This window comes from Dama dama, chromosome 12 (assembly GCF_033118175.1).
Source record: "Dama dama isolate Ldn47 chromosome 12, ASM3311817v1, whole genome shotgun sequence".
Lineage (NCBI taxonomy): Eukaryota > Metazoa > Chordata > Mammalia > Artiodactyla > Cervidae > Dama > Dama dama.
This window is the reverse complement of record NC_083692.1, coordinates 63,762,981-63,779,801: the sequence shown is the minus strand read 5'-3', so window position 1 is coordinate 63,779,801 and position 16,821 is coordinate 63,762,981. Positions and strand designations below refer to the sequence as shown.

Below are 16,821 nucleotides of genomic sequence, written 5' to 3'. Positions count from 1 at the left end.
TGCTATTGAGCCCTTCCCCTTTAGTGTAGGTGAATCCAGTGACCGGCCTCTAATGAACAGAATGCAGCAAAAGTGAAAGGATGCACTTCCCATCCAGCAAGGTAGATGTCACTTGGTAGGTAGATATATTATCTCTCTATAGCTCTTCCTACTTGCTCTGATGAGGAAAGCTGTCATGTTGCCTCAAGGAAAGACCCATATGCTAGGACAACCTCTGCTGACACATGACTCCACTTATAAAGGGCACCTGCAAGCCATCAGTCTAACCACCCACAAGGAATGGAATCATGCCAACTACTGAAGCTTGGAAATAGAACCTTCCCCAGTTGAGCTTTGAGATGACTACAGCCTACCTTAATTGTAGCCTGTGGTTGATCTTGAAACAGAATACCCCGCTGAGTAACACACAAAATCCTTACCCACAGACATTCTGAAATAATAAATGTTGCTGTTTTAAAACACTAAGTTTGAGGTAATTTGTTATGCAGCCATAGATAACTAAAACAAGGCTTCAGTGTTATAAGACAATAGTTTCTCAAAGTTGTACAGAAACCACACGTTCTTTTTGATTCCATATCACAAATTATAGTTGAGAAAATTAATTTAATTTGGCTGCAGCATCGATGCTGTCAAATAATTGTGACTCATTTTTTTAGTAACACTAATAGACTTAAAATAATCTGTGTGAGGGAAAATGAGATATTGCAAGAGAGAAATGAAATAATTCCTTCTTGGCAATACCCTCAAAGACTTAAAATAACAAGTAAATAGCATGCTAATGAATTCAGACAATGATGCTAAATCTGGAGGTGTTGCCAAAACAGACCCAAAGATGATCAAAATATGGACAGAACATACTAAATGGAGATGCAACTTGTAAAAGACCATGTGGTGAAAAATCATTTGAAACATTTGCTTGGTAGAAAAAGATTAAGAAGAAAAATAGCCAACAAATTAGTAAGTAAATATTGACAATCCCCTAGATTACAAACTCTTTGACGATGAAGATCATTTTATAGTCACCAAATCCTCTGCCATAATAAAAAACTATGAAGTTTGCAGTTAATCAATAGATATTTGGTAAAGTAATTTAATTAACCAGCTGAAAAAGAGACATTAAACTGCATGTAATTTAAAAGCCACATAGGGTCACACAGAGTTATAACAGATGAGAGGAAAAATGAGAACTAACAGGAGAATGGAAATCAGAAGGACAGGACACATAGGCAGATGGATAAAAAGTGTACAAGAATTCCAAAAACATAAACCAGACCAAACAACACTTACTGACAAGAAGTCCCTACAAGAGTATTATTGGAGAAATTAACATAACACTGCAGTGTCTTTATTGTCTTTTAGCTTCAGTGAGTGCTAAATCGCTTCAATCCTGTCCAACTCTTTGTGACCCTATGGACACCCTGCCAGGCTCCTCTCTGTCCAAGGGATATTCCAGGCAAGAATACTGGAGTGGGTTGCCATTTCCTCCTCCAGTGGATCCTCCTGACCCAGGAATCCAGTCCATGTCTCCTGCATTGCAGGTAGATTCTTAACGGACTGAGCCACCAGGGAAGCCCAGACTACCCAGATTCAAATCCTGGCTATTTGACCTAGGACCCATAACTTGACTTCTCTGTTGTCGTTGTTCAGTCGCTCAGTCATGTCTGACTCTTTGCAACCCCATGGATGCAGCACACCAGGCCTCCCTTCATCCCAGAGCTTGCTCAAACTCATGTCCATTGAGTCGGTGATGCCATCCAACCATCTTATCCTCTGTCATCCCCTTCTCCTCCTGACTTCTATTTTTCCCAGCACCAGGGTCTTTTTCAATGGGTCAGCTCTTTGCATCAGGTGGCCAAAGTACTGGGGCTTCAGCTTCAGCATCAGTTCTTCCAATGGATATTCAGGGTTGATTTCCTTTAAGATTGACTGACTTGCTGTCCAAGGGACTCTCAAGAGTCTTCTCCAACACCACAGTTTCAAAGCATCAATTCTTCGGCGCTCAGCCTTCTTTACGGTCCAACTCCCACATCCATACATGACCACTGGAAAAACCACAGCTTTTACTAGATGGACCTTTGTCGACAAAGTAACGTCTCTGCTTTTTAATATGCTGTCTCGGTTTGTCATAGCTTCTCTTCTAAGGAGCAAGCGTCTTTTAATTTCATGGCTGCAGTCACCTTCTGCAGTGATTTTGGAGCCCAAGACAATAAAGTCTTTCACTGTTTCCATTGTTTTCCCATTTATTTGCCATGAAGTGATGGGACCAGATGCCATGATTATAGTTCTCTGATTGTTGAGTTTTAAACCAGCTTTTTCACTCCCCTCTTTCACCTTCATCAAGAGGCTCTTTAGTTTCTCTTTGCTTTTTGCCATTAGGGTGGTGTCATCTGCATATTGGAGGTTATTGATATTTCTCCCAGCAATCTTGATTCCAATTTGTGCTTCATCCAGCCCAGCATTTTGCATGATGTACTCTGCATATAAGTTAAATAAATAAGGTGGCAATATACAGCCTTAACTTAACAATATACACCACTTTCCCAATTTTGAACCAGTCTGTTGTTCCATGCTCAGTTCTAACTGTTGCTTCTTGACCTGCATACAGGTTTCGCAGGAGGCAGGTAAGGTGGTCTGGTACTCCCATCTCTTGAAGAATTTTCCAGTTCGTTGTGATCCACACAGTCAAAGGCTTTAACGTAGTCAATGAAGCAGATGTTTTTCTGGAATTCTCTTGCTTTTTCTATGATCCAATGGATGTTGGCAATTTGATCTCTGGTTCCTCTGCCTTTTCTAAATCCAGCTTGAACGTCTGGAAGTTCTCGGTTCACATGCTATTGAAGCCTAGTTTGGAGGATTTAGAGCGTGACCTTATGAGCATGTGAAATGAGTGCAGTTGTGCAGTAGTTTGAACATCCTTTGGCACTGCCCTTCTTTGGTATTGGAATGAAAACTCCATAACTTCTCTATGCCTCCTCAATTGCCTCAGTTATAAAAAGAGGATAATAAGTGTGGCTATTTAAGGATTAAAAGTCATAATATATGGTATATGTAAAGTGCTTATTCATCCCAGTGCCTGCTACACTGACTATACCCAATAAATGGTAATCATTACTTATTATTATACATCATTTTGCATGCTTCTTAACCAACAGAAGAAGAAATAATCACAATCACAAGCATAATGCTGTCCAAAGCAGTCCCTGAATTGCTTGAATGTTGATGAAAGGAAATAATCATGGAAGACTAGAATTTAAACCTAGTATGCAACTACTACTTATCAAATTCATATGAAAATGTTTTTGTCAGCAAGAGAAATTATTACTCTACAACTATGATTCAAATTAAATTATAGCATTTGATTTGTTATAATTTTGCTCTTAGAGTTAACAAAAATTGGTTGACCAAAAAGGAAATAAAACTATTTCTAGGATGGAAAAAGTATATATTCGTTCCCAAATGTGTTTTGACTTGAAGCAAATTTTGAGTACCCACCTACTTGAAAAAAGAAAGCATTGTCATAGTGAATATAAAAAAAGAACTTACTTAAATATAAAAAGTAAAGACTCATACACTGCTAGTAGGAATGTACTTTGGAAAATGGTTCTTTATTACGAAGTAAAGCTGAAAATATGCACAAACTGTGACCCAGCAACCCTTTTCCTATATATACATCCTAAAAACATGTGTACCAGGAACTGTGTACAAGAATTTTCAGTTACATTGTCCATAAATACCAAAACCTGGAAACAACCCAAATGTCCAGCAAGAGAAGAATGGATAAATTATATTCATACAGTAAAAAAATGTACTAGCTTCCTACTGCTGACATAACAAATCACCATAAATTCAGCAGCAAAACAACACAAATTTACAGTCTTACAGTTCTGGAGATCAGAAGTCCAGACTTCCACTGGGGCTAAAATCAAGGTGTCAGCAAGGCTATGCTCCTTCTAGAGTCTCTAGAGGAGAATCCTTTTCCTTGCCTTTTCCAACCTCAAGAAGTTACCTTCATTCTTAGGTTCATGGCCTCATCCACAATCTTCAAAACCAGAGTGGTTTAGTCGGCATCTTCAAAACTCTCTGACCTGTGCTTCCATCATCACATCTCTTTATTTCTCTCTGACAAAATATATATGCCTCCTTTTTGTAGGCCCCTTTTGAGTACACTAAGCCCAAGTGGATAATGAAGAATAATCTTCCCATCTTTAATTTAATGACACCTATAAAGTTCATTCCACCTATAAGGTAACATATTGAGAAGTTTCAGGGATTAGGAAGTGAATATCTTTGAGTACCATTATTCAAAAAATATACTAAAATGAAGAAACTACTGCTACTCTGAACTACATGAAAAAACTGAAGTGTTGTTTGTTGTTTAGCTGCTAATGTGTAACAGACTCTTTTGCGACCCCGTGGACTGTAGTCGACCAGAGTCCTCTGTCCATGGGATTCTCCAGGCAAGAACACTGGAGTGAGTTTCCATTTCCTTCTCCAGGGGATCTTCCTGACCCATGGATCAAACAGACATCTTCTACATTGGCAGGCAGATTCTTTACCCTGAGCCACCAGTTAAGACAACAGATATTGAAAAAAATCAAGCAATACAAAAGTATACATACAATGTAAGCCCTTCCATATAAAGTTCAAAAATAAGCAAAACTAAACTATGCTAAATAGGGTGCAAATATAGGTACTAAGTCTATAAAGAATAAAACAAAGAAATGATTTTTCATAAAAAGCATAAGAACGAATTCCTTTGGAGTAAGAAAAGGGCTTCCCTAGTAGCTCAGTTGGTAAAGAATCTGCCTGCAGTGCAGGAGACCCATGTTCGATCCCTGGATCGGGAAGATTCACTAGAGAACGAAACAGCAAACCACTCCAGTATTCTTGTCTGGAAAATCCCATGGACAGAGGAGCCTGGCAGGCTATAGTCCATGAGATCAAGAGAGTTAAACACGACAGTGACTAAACCACCACAAGAAAAGGAGGATGAGATAAAGAAAGGGCTTCTGAGGTACTGGCAATGTTCTATCTCTTGTCCACTTGCTTTCCTCTTTAAACTGTACACACACATTTTACCTACCCTATGATTAGGGCTTCCCCGGGGGCTCAAACAGTAAAGAGTCTGCCTGCAATGCTGGAGACCTGGGTCTGATCCTTGGGTCCAGACATCCTCTAGAGATGGAAATGGCAACCACTTTGGTATTCTTGCCTGGAAAATTCTATAGACGGAGGAGTCTGGCAGGCTACAGTCCATGGGGTCCAAAGAGTTGGACACGACTGAGTAACTAATGACTCTTAAAAAGAATAGTAACAGATAACAGTAATATAAAGCAGAGAAGGGAGAGCCAGACACAATCTAGATTAGGCAACAACCATCTAGCAGTATGACAGCAAGACACTGCCCCATCTATACAATGGGGAAAAGTCAGGTAACCTGTGGGTTGGGCATGAGGCAGAAATTTAGGTTCAGAGTAAAGGACAGGCTTACAAGCAACTGCAAAATCACATGTCTTCTAAGACACTTTACAAAGTTTTCCCACAAAACTATAAATTTCTTGAGGTCAAGAGCAGAAATCTCCTCATCTTTGTATTCTCAGTACCTACCACAGAATAATCATTGAATAAATAATGAATGGAAAGATGAACAAAATGTCTTTTACCACCTAGACAGTTGAAAAAAAGCAGTAGTCCTCAAGTAAATAAGTGAGAGTTGACTTTTAAATTTAACGTATGTGCCAAATTGCTTCAGTCGTGTCCAACTCAGTGTGACCTCATGGGCTGTAACCCGCCAGGCTCCTCTGTCCATGGTATACTGGCAAGAACACTGGCGAGGGTTGCCATGCCCTCCTCCAAGGAATCTTCCCGACCCAGGGATTGAACCTGCATCTCTTATGTCTCCTGCATTGGCAGGAGGATTCTTTACCACTAATGCCACCTGGGAAGCCCAATTTAACATACTGTCATTCAATAATAACAAACATACAGAAAAGTACAAAGAAGTATAAATGTGTAGTTTAGCCCTCAATGAGATAACAATCAAAGGAAGAAGTTAAACAATTATTCCCAAATTATTTTTTGAAGTAGAACACATAATATAAAACTAGAAATTAACAGTATTAATTTTCTGGATTAAAAAGGCAAAATACATAAGTTAATTGAAATCAAACTGCAAGGGCCAACACATATGATAAGTTGGAACTGGGGAGATTAACATGGGCTAAGATGATCATACCAGGTTTCTTAGAGGAGCTAGATAGAATTTATAGTGGTTTGGTGATTGCAAAACAGCCCCCAATTCTCCCATTACTGTATACACATGCCTTAACAATGTGACCTTGCTCCATCTGCCATTGAAAGGCAGAGTTTCTTCACCATTCTGGAAACTCAGGCTGGCCCTATGACTTGCTTTGATCAGTGGGACATCAACAAATATGACCCAGAAGGTTAAAAAGCACTTATGCACTAGACTTCCCCCCTTTGGCTGGTTTTGGGACCGAGATAATGAAGAAACCCGAACTAGGTGACTGCTTCACACAGACAAGGGCAAATGAACCCAGACAAGACCAAATGAACCATTCAGCTGAACCCAGTCAAACTGCCAACCCACAGAATAGTTCATGAATTATTATTTTGGTCCCTGAACTTTGGGGTGGTTTGTTTAATGACAAAAACTAACTGAGGTGTAAGCAAAGGAGCAGAAAAGAAAGGAGCAAAGCATACAAGTATGAAGAAAATGAACGCCTGCATGAGCCCAAAGGGAAAAGAGTTCTGATTAGAGTGAGAGAACACATAAACCTGAAAGTAAATTGAGTTCAGACTGCAAAAATCAGGCTAGGAAGAGAGTGGACTTCGTTCAGCTTAAATAGAGAAGGCAGAACCATTGAGGCCCTCAGAGCAGGGGAGGACAGAAGGCCAGAGCAAAGCAAGTCCAGTTACAGCTACTATTACCCAGACAGGCTGAAGCAAAAAACTCTCCTACATTTGCAGGAAGCTAAACAGATAACAGCATGGTTCTATAAGTGCCATACATAGCTTATGTAAGATTCTGTTCTTTAATAGAAAAACAGGAAAATTATTTTTACCTACAATTTTAATTTCAATGAGAACAGTCCTAGAATTAATCATCAGAAGAGCTTATGACGTGTCTAAAGAGTAAGGAAAATATTTCTGAAACTATGTTTGGGCATAACGATAATACAAATTTCTAATGACAGCATAACTCTGAAATATGACTCCTCTTTGTTTGAGATTTCATATACCCACCAGACCACTTTAGCTTCTGACCACCACAGTTAACAGGGACCAGATTTAGCCTCCCACCTTAAACGGGAAAAACAGACAAAATATATGAAACAAAAGATTTTAGACACCAAACAACAGGCAGCACAGAATATGTATCCACAGAAGAAAATGAGTGAGGTAATCCTTAAGATTGCCCCCAGCTTATCGCCTGAGAGTTCTCAGGCTGCGGCATAGGAATGAGGAACCCAAACAGAACTAACTAAGCAGTCTCACTGAGTTGAAGAGACAGAACTAAGAGTTTTGAGAAGGCCAAGGCAAGGCAAAACAGTGAAGAGAGTGGCACAAAGACATGCCTCTTGATATCTAGAGGTAGTTCCTCTTGAAACGTTGGCTGAGTACTTACGAACTGAACGCATCTGTGTAACAAAGCAAAGAACAACTAGAAAGGTGCAGGCAGAACAATCCTTAATGATCACACAAGTCCGTGAATAGTCTGTATAGTCACAGAGTGGAAAAACTTTTTAAAAATCTTTCAAAACATCCAGGGCCATGAATGCATCTAACTATTTTCAAATAACTGTATCCCAGAACAAATCCCCATAACATTTATGAAAATTAAAAAAAAAAAATTCAGCACACAATAGTGTAAAATCATAATGTCTGGCATCCAAGGAGAAATTACCAGGGATACAAACAAGGAGAAATAACAATCAATAAAAACAGACTCAGAAATGGTACAGATGATAAAATGATGGACAAGAACTTTAAAACAGCTAATACAAATATATTTAAGAAAACAGAGAAAAGCATTAAGCATGAGGAAAGAAATGGGGAGTTTTTTTTTTTTAATGAACTTCTAGACATGAAAAGTATACATCTGAGATTTTTTAAAAATACACTAGATAGGATTAATACCAACTTAACCACTGTGAAAGAAAGGATTAGTGAAGCTGAAGATAAAGAAAAATGAAACATCCAAAATTAAACATACATAGAAAAAGACAGAAACTAAACAGGGCATCAATGCACAAAAGGATAACATCAAAAAATCTAACATACATATAACTGGAATCCCTGAAAGAGAGAATAGAGAGGTTGTTTATACTTTTGTTGTCAGTTATTGTAACCATGTTTTCTTATATAATATAGTTTCTCTCCAGTTTCAGTAAATATTTTAATTTCTGAATACATTTATTTGGCCCAAAGAGATTACAAGCTAAAAAAAAAAAAAAAAAAAAAACCTGAAGTAAAAATGTCTGAAATTTTTCCAAGTTTGAGGGAAACTATCAACACACTAAACAAATCTTATTATTAAAGTTAAAAATCGGATGCTTTCAAGATAAAACTAAAGTGTAGACACAAATATACAAAGATTACACACGAGCTAAGCTTTTCAAAATATCTAATAATACTAACATAAACAACAGAAGTTAGGGTCAAGAATAGGATAAACCCCATAAGATTTTTTTTTTTAATGTTGCAGGTTTTAGTAAAAGCCTCTCTAAAGGGTTGGTTAAAAGAAATGAAGAAATGAAAAACCCTATTTGCTGATAGCAAAAGAGAAAGAAAATTTAGTCACCACTCACACTTCAACTGTTCCTTCTAAACTTTCACAAGAGATAAATTATACCTCCAGCAATATGGACTCTCCCTGGGCTCATATAGTCAAGAAAGCAAAATATCTATTAAAAGTGAAGAGAAACTTTACAAGTCAGTTATGGTTACAATTACCTACAACAGATAAAAGTGTAAACAACCTAGTTCTCCTCTCCCTGGCTACTGATACTAACAACACATAAACAAATTCTTCCCCTATAGAAAGTACAGTGTAACTTACATAACCAGATTGTAAGGAAAACACTCAAGACCATTCCTTGGGTAAAATCTACTGTAGCCAGACCAACCAAACAATGCATTGTCTATGATCCTCCCACTAAGAAAAAAAAAAAAATCAATTAAGAGCCTTTTCTGTAGTAATCTTCATTATGATTAAAGTATATTAACTTCTTTTTAAAAATAGCAAAAAAAAAATCAATAACCTTTTCTGTAGTGACCTTCATTATAATTAAATTTAAAGTATATTAACTTTTTAAAAATAGCAAAACTATATATGTATATATACGTGTGTATGTGTGTGTGTACCGAGGCAAAGAGGTTAATTAATCTAAGGTCCTATGACATGTTCTCACAGAGATGAGAAAGGATTCAGATCTCATCTTGATGCAAAATTAACAGTTTCATTCATTTGTTTACTAAGCATTGAGATTTGTGGCTATACTAACCTCATTTTATAAACCAAAAATTAGGAGCCAGCATATGATAAGGGATATTTTTTCTGATTTACAAATGAATTTATATATTTAAAACTTACAAAGATATTCAAACTATATCCTAGTTACTTGTACATTTAATAACTCACCTATAAGCTTCTGGACTCTGGCTACAGAGAGACTCTATCTGCCTGTAAGACCTCTTTCTTGTAACCATACACACCCTCCTACTCAAAGTGCCTACTCCTAACTTTTGATGTTCAAAGAGTGTGAAACATAACATAGGAATTCTGTCAGTACTTAAGCAATTGAGACCTGGGAAAACCCAAAGTTGAAACCCACACTGGAGGGAGAGGGTGGCCTCTTCAGGGCAAAAGTTTTCAAAGTGTTCTGGTGTCTGGAAAGGATTTGTCCAAAGCTGTTTCAGAAGTTGTATGAACATTTAATTTGTATTAAATATCTTCATTTCAAAGCATTTATTTTAAATCATTTAACTGCTTATAGCTACAAAATATCCACTAATCTCTGCAACTGGTAGACTATGCAGAATAAACTGTGGTTGATAAAATAGAAGACTTTCCTGAACCACTTCCCAGACTGTAGGTCTGTCAGTTAATACATTTATGTGGCAGTCTACATTTTCCCTTCACGATTCTTGGAACACTTGTAATTCCTTGTTCTATGACTGTCTCTTCTCACTCTACTGCAAATTCTAAAAGTGAAATAATTTCTGTCTTGTTCCCTGCTGAATCTCTAACCCCCCCTACCACAGAAACATAGGAGATATTTAACAAATATTTAAATGTTGCTGAGAGAAATATCAATAACCTCACATATGCAGATGACACCGCCCTAATGGCAGAAAGTGAAGAAGAAGTAATGAGCCTCTTGATGAAAGTGAAAGAGGAGATTGAAAAAGTTGGCTTAAAACTCAACATTCAGAAAACTAAGATCATGGCATCCAGTCCCATCATCTCATGGCAAATAGATGGGGAAACAATGAAAACAGTGAAAAACTTAATTTTCTTGGACTCCAAAATCACTGCAGATGGTGACTGCAATCATGAAATTGAAAGACACTTGCTCCTTGGAAGAAAACCTATGACAAACCTAGACAGCGTATTAAAAAGCAGAGACATGACTTTGCTGACAAAGGTCCGTCTAGTCAAAGCTATGGTTTTTCCAGTAGTCATGTATGGATGCGAGAGTTGGACCATAAAGAAAGCTGAGCATCAAAGAATTGATGCTTTTGAAACTGTGGTGTTGGAAAAGACTCTTGAGAGTCCCTTGAACTGCAAAGAGATCCAACCAGTCCATCCTAAAGGAAATCAGTCCTGAATATTCACTGGAAGGACTGATGCTGAAGCTGAAACTCCAATACTTTGGCCACCTGATGTGAAGAACTGACTCATTTGAAAAGACCCTGATGCTGGGAAAGATTGAGGGTGGGAGTAGAAGGGGACAAGAGAGGATGAGATGGTTGGATGGCATCACCAATTCAATGGACATGAGTTTGAGTCAGCTCCTGGAGTTAGTGATGGACAGGAAAGCCTGGCGTGCTGCAGTCCATGGGGTCGCAAAGAGTCGGACACAAGTGAGCGACTGAACTGAACTGCAATAGTTCTAAGGAGAGATACTGAAGATCAGAGAGGCTAAATTAAGGTGGTAGCAGTAGAAATGAAAGGGAGAGGGTTTGTGCAGGTAGAATTGGGGGGAAAAGAATAAAGAAATAATGAGATTTTTGAAACTGGGTGATTGAATAAATAGTGCCACCTTCATCTATATAATTAAAGAAGTTACAACAGGGCTGACTTTGGTCTTGGATGGGTTGAATATTTTAAGTGCTAAACAAGTGCAGTATAAATGAAGTCCTAATCTAGCTTACTATTTACCATACAATTTAGCTTCCAGATGATGTTTTCAAATCAAATTTCATGAGAAGCAAGGCTCATATTTTTCTCTTTAGCTATTCATTTCCCCCTCTATTTTCCTCCCCTCATCTCAGCATTAGTCACTGAAAAATACTGATAAAACTTTTTCTGAGAAATTTTAGACAATGAGGCACCTAGCAGATCAAGGAAAAAAGTTGAGGGCAGGGCTTTCCAAAATTAATCCATAACACACAACACACATGGAAAACTAATGTTAGACCAATATTAGCAAAATACAGTATTTAGATGATCACATGGCTCAAACGAGATCAGAGAAACAATGCAAAATCATTTATTTAAAAAGACAATTACATGGAACTTCAGAAAGACAAAATAAAATTAAAGTATAAAAATGATGATAAGAGCATGTCAGTAAAAATAGACATAATGGCAAATAAGTTTTCTAGCACAAACATTAAAAAATACTTATTTTGCCTTTTCAATAGATGCAAAGTCTCTAAAATAAATATCTAATATATACACATATATATGTATAATATATAATAATGATTCTTAAACCCGGTTAGCTTAAATCTTGACAGCTTAACAAAAGGAGCTACAAAGCTATTACCTCCCATTCGTCAGGAGACACAACAACAATCCAGGGCTTGTTTTCTCTTTTTTAATTTTTATTGGAGGATAGTTAGGTTCCATCCTGGGATCGGGAAGAGCCCCTGGAGAAGGAAATGGCAGCCCACTCCAGTATTCTTGCCTGGGAAATCCCATAAACGAAGCCTGTCAAGCCATAGTCCTTGCAGTTGCGAAGAGTTGGACACAACTGAGCGACTAAACAACACAGCTGATTTGCAATGTTGCCCTAGTTTCAGGTGGACAGCAAAGTGACTCAATTATACATATGTCCACTTTTTGAGATTCTTTTCCCATATAGGACATTACAGAGTATTGAGGTTCTCTTCCAAGAACACTTAATTTTTTACCTTGGGAAGATCCACTCTAACTGAAGTGAAATTCAATAGCTTAAAACAATAAAAAGCAGCTATCAACATTCCAAATACCAAGGATCTTATATACAAATGTTAAAGAAAGAAAAAAAAAAATCACAGAAAAATTCCAAATGCTAACAAAACTTGATAAGTATTATGACTCAATTTATTATTAAGAACACATAAAATATTAACCACACAGACAAGAATCATTATGCTTAACTTAGTCATATACCATAAATGAAAATATACCAAGAAGCCTGCTTAAAAATCACTTGTTTAAAAGAAATTTTCTCACAAAACTGGCATTGATGTTATGTAAAAAATATAATTTCAATCTATGTTTTAAACTTACAACCAAGGATCACAAGATATTGACAGAAACTTGTGAGTGGTAATATGTGTTGTAACTATGCTCAAAATTCAGCTCTAAAATCCCAAACTTTTTTCATATAGACCTGAAAGTTCTTTTATCAGATATGGAAATATGATATTTAACCTAAAAACACTGAGTATTTACAGCACAAAAGCTATAAAAGAAAAAAAAAGTATTTTCAACCCAAAGATTCTATTCACTGAAGCCTGGGGTTGGGGGGGGGGGGGGCAGGGAGGGGAATCTACCACCATCAGTACTATTGTTTACAAAATACTGAATAACAACAGCAGCAACAAAATGACAATGAAGTAAAACAGTATAAACATTTAATTTCATATTTCAAAACCTATAAATATTATATGTCCTGCCATATTAAATACTAACCAAATAAACTGATATAGCTCCAGCTATATTTTGAGTGTTTCTCAAAAACCTCAAAAATAGCAAAGAAACACATGACTCTAGTAATTTTGAATAACATGCACTCAAACTGTAAAGAATGCCACGTATCTATAAAAGAATTTTTCTAATACATGTAAATCCATGGCTGATTCATGTCAATGTATGACAAAAACCACTACAATATTGTAAAGTAATTAGCCTCCAACTAATAAAAATAAATGAAGAAAAAAAAAGAAAAAAAAAAGAATTTTTCTTTTAGAGATTTTTTTTTTTTAATGGAAAAGGAAGCAAGCTATACTCTCCATTAGTTCTCAAATGCTTTTTTATTTGCTGATCAATTCATCTGTCACTAGTTCAGTAATGTTCAAACATTTTCTCTTGTTTTATACTACTTTTTGTTTTTTTCAGACAACAAACATCTACTATGAGGATTAGGAATCTGAGAGTACCTTAGTTCGGTGGTTCCAGCTCACAGTCTCTCCTGAATTGCAAGCAAATCATCATTACTTTAAGATACAAAACTTATAAAGAATTGCCTGCTCCCCCCATCACCACCAAAGTTAAATTCCATGTCATAGCATACTCAGCTCTGTAATATTTACTTACAATGAAAAAACCACAATCTATCACTGTCACATTTTGGTGCTTTTTTTTTTTTTTTTTAATGTAAAATACCCTCAAAAGTTTTTTGTATTATACTCGCTTCACTAAAGCAAATGAGCCTTAATCTCATGAAGATTTCCCAAGGCATTAAAATAATAAGTATTTAAAAGGAAGTCAAAAGAAGACACAAAAATCTGAAGTTATACATAATACAATAAAGAATTTCCTATATTATGTATCAACTATAGTATAAGATAATGAGAAATGTACACTACTCTTAGCCTCCTACTGAAGATCAAATTTATTTCAACATAATATTACCAATTAATGACACTAGGGACTTCAATTTCTTTTATGTGTCTAAAACTAAAAGAGGAAAAATCATTTTTGTAACATTCTGTCATAAAGGAAAAGTTACTAGAAAAACTTTCTTTTATAACCATGCTTCAAACATCCCTCTTAGTGCCTAAACAAAAGTGTATCACCTGGAAAACATAAGCTTCTAAATTAGACACTCCTTTCAGCATGTTTTCAACTTCAAAAGAGCACAAAACATCATCCAAGTTCACACACTTGCTACGTGAAAAAATTTTAGAGTTGAGATGAATTCAAGATTAGTCATATAAGTAATATTTGTCATGATTACGGCTTTATTAAAAAGAAACAGCATTCAGCTTTAAAATAAATCGCCCATCATCCTTTCCCTGACAAATGAACATTATTCTATTCAGCCAAAAGAAAACAACAAATATATCTTTGTGGTCTAGCTTAGCAAATCAGTACTTAGAAATCAATGCAACTGTTATTAACAGATCAGAACCAAGCACTGTAACAAAACACACCGAGTGGATTCTCCGTGTGTGTGCAGGTGCCCATTCATAATATCATGATCCTCACACATGTGTTAAAAACTTAATTTCTATTTAATACCAAAGCATCTTTACATAATACATAGGTTATTATAAAACTGCCCTCTTTAATGTTCAAAGAAAGAACAATTTCTAAAGTGAAGGATGAGAAGAGCTAATACCGGATTGCTGCCACCTATCAACTTTAATTCAAAGCAAAGTACAACTCAATGTCATTTATACCTCTAAAGCAGCCACGACTGAAACAAAATTAAGTTCACTGTGGATAAAGTATCCTGGCATCCACTGGATTATTTACTTCTGACTTGAGAGTAGGTACGTGTGGGGTCTTTTGTCCCTCCCGCAACATCCCAGGGTGTCAACACCATGTTAGTCAAAGAAAATAAGGAGCAAATCCCTCAGGTCTACCTCGCACCCTAAGTATCAGAAAGTCATGGCCTCCACGGTCGTTACTACACAACAAACAGATTCCATAGTCCCGTGCCCTCTTCTATTAGATCTGGGAAAGCGGGGTGGGAAAGAAGTGTTTAGTATATCCTGAGAATCCTCTGTGTTCAGTCCTGGTACCCGAAGCAGCATGAATACAAGTGGTATGTGGGTCACCCACAGAGAGAGAAACAGAACGAAGCTTTGCGACCCTCCAAGTTCAGTGAGGACACCAAAAGCCTCTGGAGATACGGGGCACAACCCTCCCGGGAAACCGGGGAGCAGCAGACGGTCTCCGAGTTGGAGTGACCGAGTCTGGCACAAGCCCAGGGCGTGGGTAGCGACCGAGGAGTCTCCAGTACCCCTCCCCTCTGCACCAGGGTCCGTCACTGGGCGAGGGGTGCGGCCGGAGGAGGGGGTCGGGACCGAGAGAGGGCGGGAGGCGGGGCTCCCCCAGCGGCGTCCGGGGGGTCGCGGGGGGTGTGTCCTACCTGGGCCGTGGCGGTCGCAGGGATTTCGGAAGGAGGGCTCGAGTCCAGCTCAGGGCCGGGACCGGCAGCGGTCAACCCTCAGCAGGCGGGACGGCCGCCGCCTGCCCATCCCCCGCCGCCAGTTGCGGCGGGACCGGAGCGCGGCTTCGAGGGCCGGCAGGCTGGGTAGTCCCCTCGGGTACCGTCCGCGTTTACTGGCGGCGGCGGCGGCGGCTGCTGCTGTTACTGCTGCTGCTGGCCGCCCCCAGCCGCTGTGCTTGTGCCAGCCTCTGCTCCTCCTCCTGCCGCCGCCGCCGCCGCCTTGTCCCCACCGCTCCCATCGCCGCTGCGGCGACTACTGCAGCGCCCGCTGACCCGACCCGACGTTCTTCTCCCCCTTCGCAACCCAGCACAGCCTAGCCCACCTGCCCTGCCAGTGCGCACGCCCACCTCTCCGCCACAGGTGCTGATTGGAGAGCGCGTCCCAAGCCCGCCAAGTCGGTTGGCTGGTCCCATTGCCTATCACGAAAGGGGCGGAGAGTCAGGCAAAGAGCGTCTCCGCCCCCCACCGGAGAATTGCCGCTATCTTCAGGTTTGCCTGAGAGGGCGAGTTACCGGGAAAGGAGCATCACAATGGCAGCGCGCGTGCGCGCGGGAATTCTGGTCCTTGTAGTTCCAGCCTCAGCCGCAACTGCCCGCTCGTCCCGAGCAGCGAAGTAGGGCTTCTGAGACTGGTGGTTGGCGCGTAGTGGCGTCCTCCTAGCTCAGCAGTTATCTTGGTTATAGAGACACAGTTGTGACGCCAGGATTGGTCTTTTCGGAGGAAGATCGGAAATGCTTTGTCACGATACGAATTTACACACGCCGAGGAGTTCGGTCGCGAAGGGCCCCAAATCTTGAGGCCCTGCCTTGCCACCTCCTCAGAACCCTCGCTGCCAGGATGTGGCAAATTGGCTCTGTCCCCAGAACAGCCTAACATGAAGCTATTCACCGGTGTGTACTGGGGACAGGCCTAAAAGTGTAAGGAGGAAAAGAGACCGAGACCGCCAGAAAGGAGTCAGCCTGGAGCCCGGCGTATCCTTACGGTTTTCACATTCATGAAGAACAAGATTTCACTCCCTTTTTGGGAAACACCCCCAGTGAAGGGTTCAATGAGCAGCCCCCGTGAGGTGCCCAGAAGTATGGGCTTCTGGGCAACACTGCGGGAGTCCCTCCAAGACTTGAAAAGCGAGAAGGGCGGAGCAATGAGGCTCTGTGGGCTAGTTTGTCTTTGGTGTATCAAGCT

The 16,821-nt window shown here is 39.2% G+C and overlaps 1 protein-coding gene across 3 annotated transcripts in view; it reads right to left on the bottom strand.

The window, feature by feature from the left end:
• The window catches only part of TTBK2 (tau tubulin kinase 2), a 126,376-nt gene extending 110,465 nt beyond the window's left edge, over positions 1-15,911 (bottom strand). For all 3 annotated transcript variants that reach the window (XM_061157450.1, XM_061157448.1, XM_061157449.1), the window contains exon 1: positions 15,558-15,911. The gene's annotated coding sequence lies outside the window, so the exon portion shown is untranslated. The remainder of the gene's footprint in view (positions 1-15,557) is intronic.
• Between the last annotated feature and the right edge of the window lie 910 nt (positions 15,912-16,821).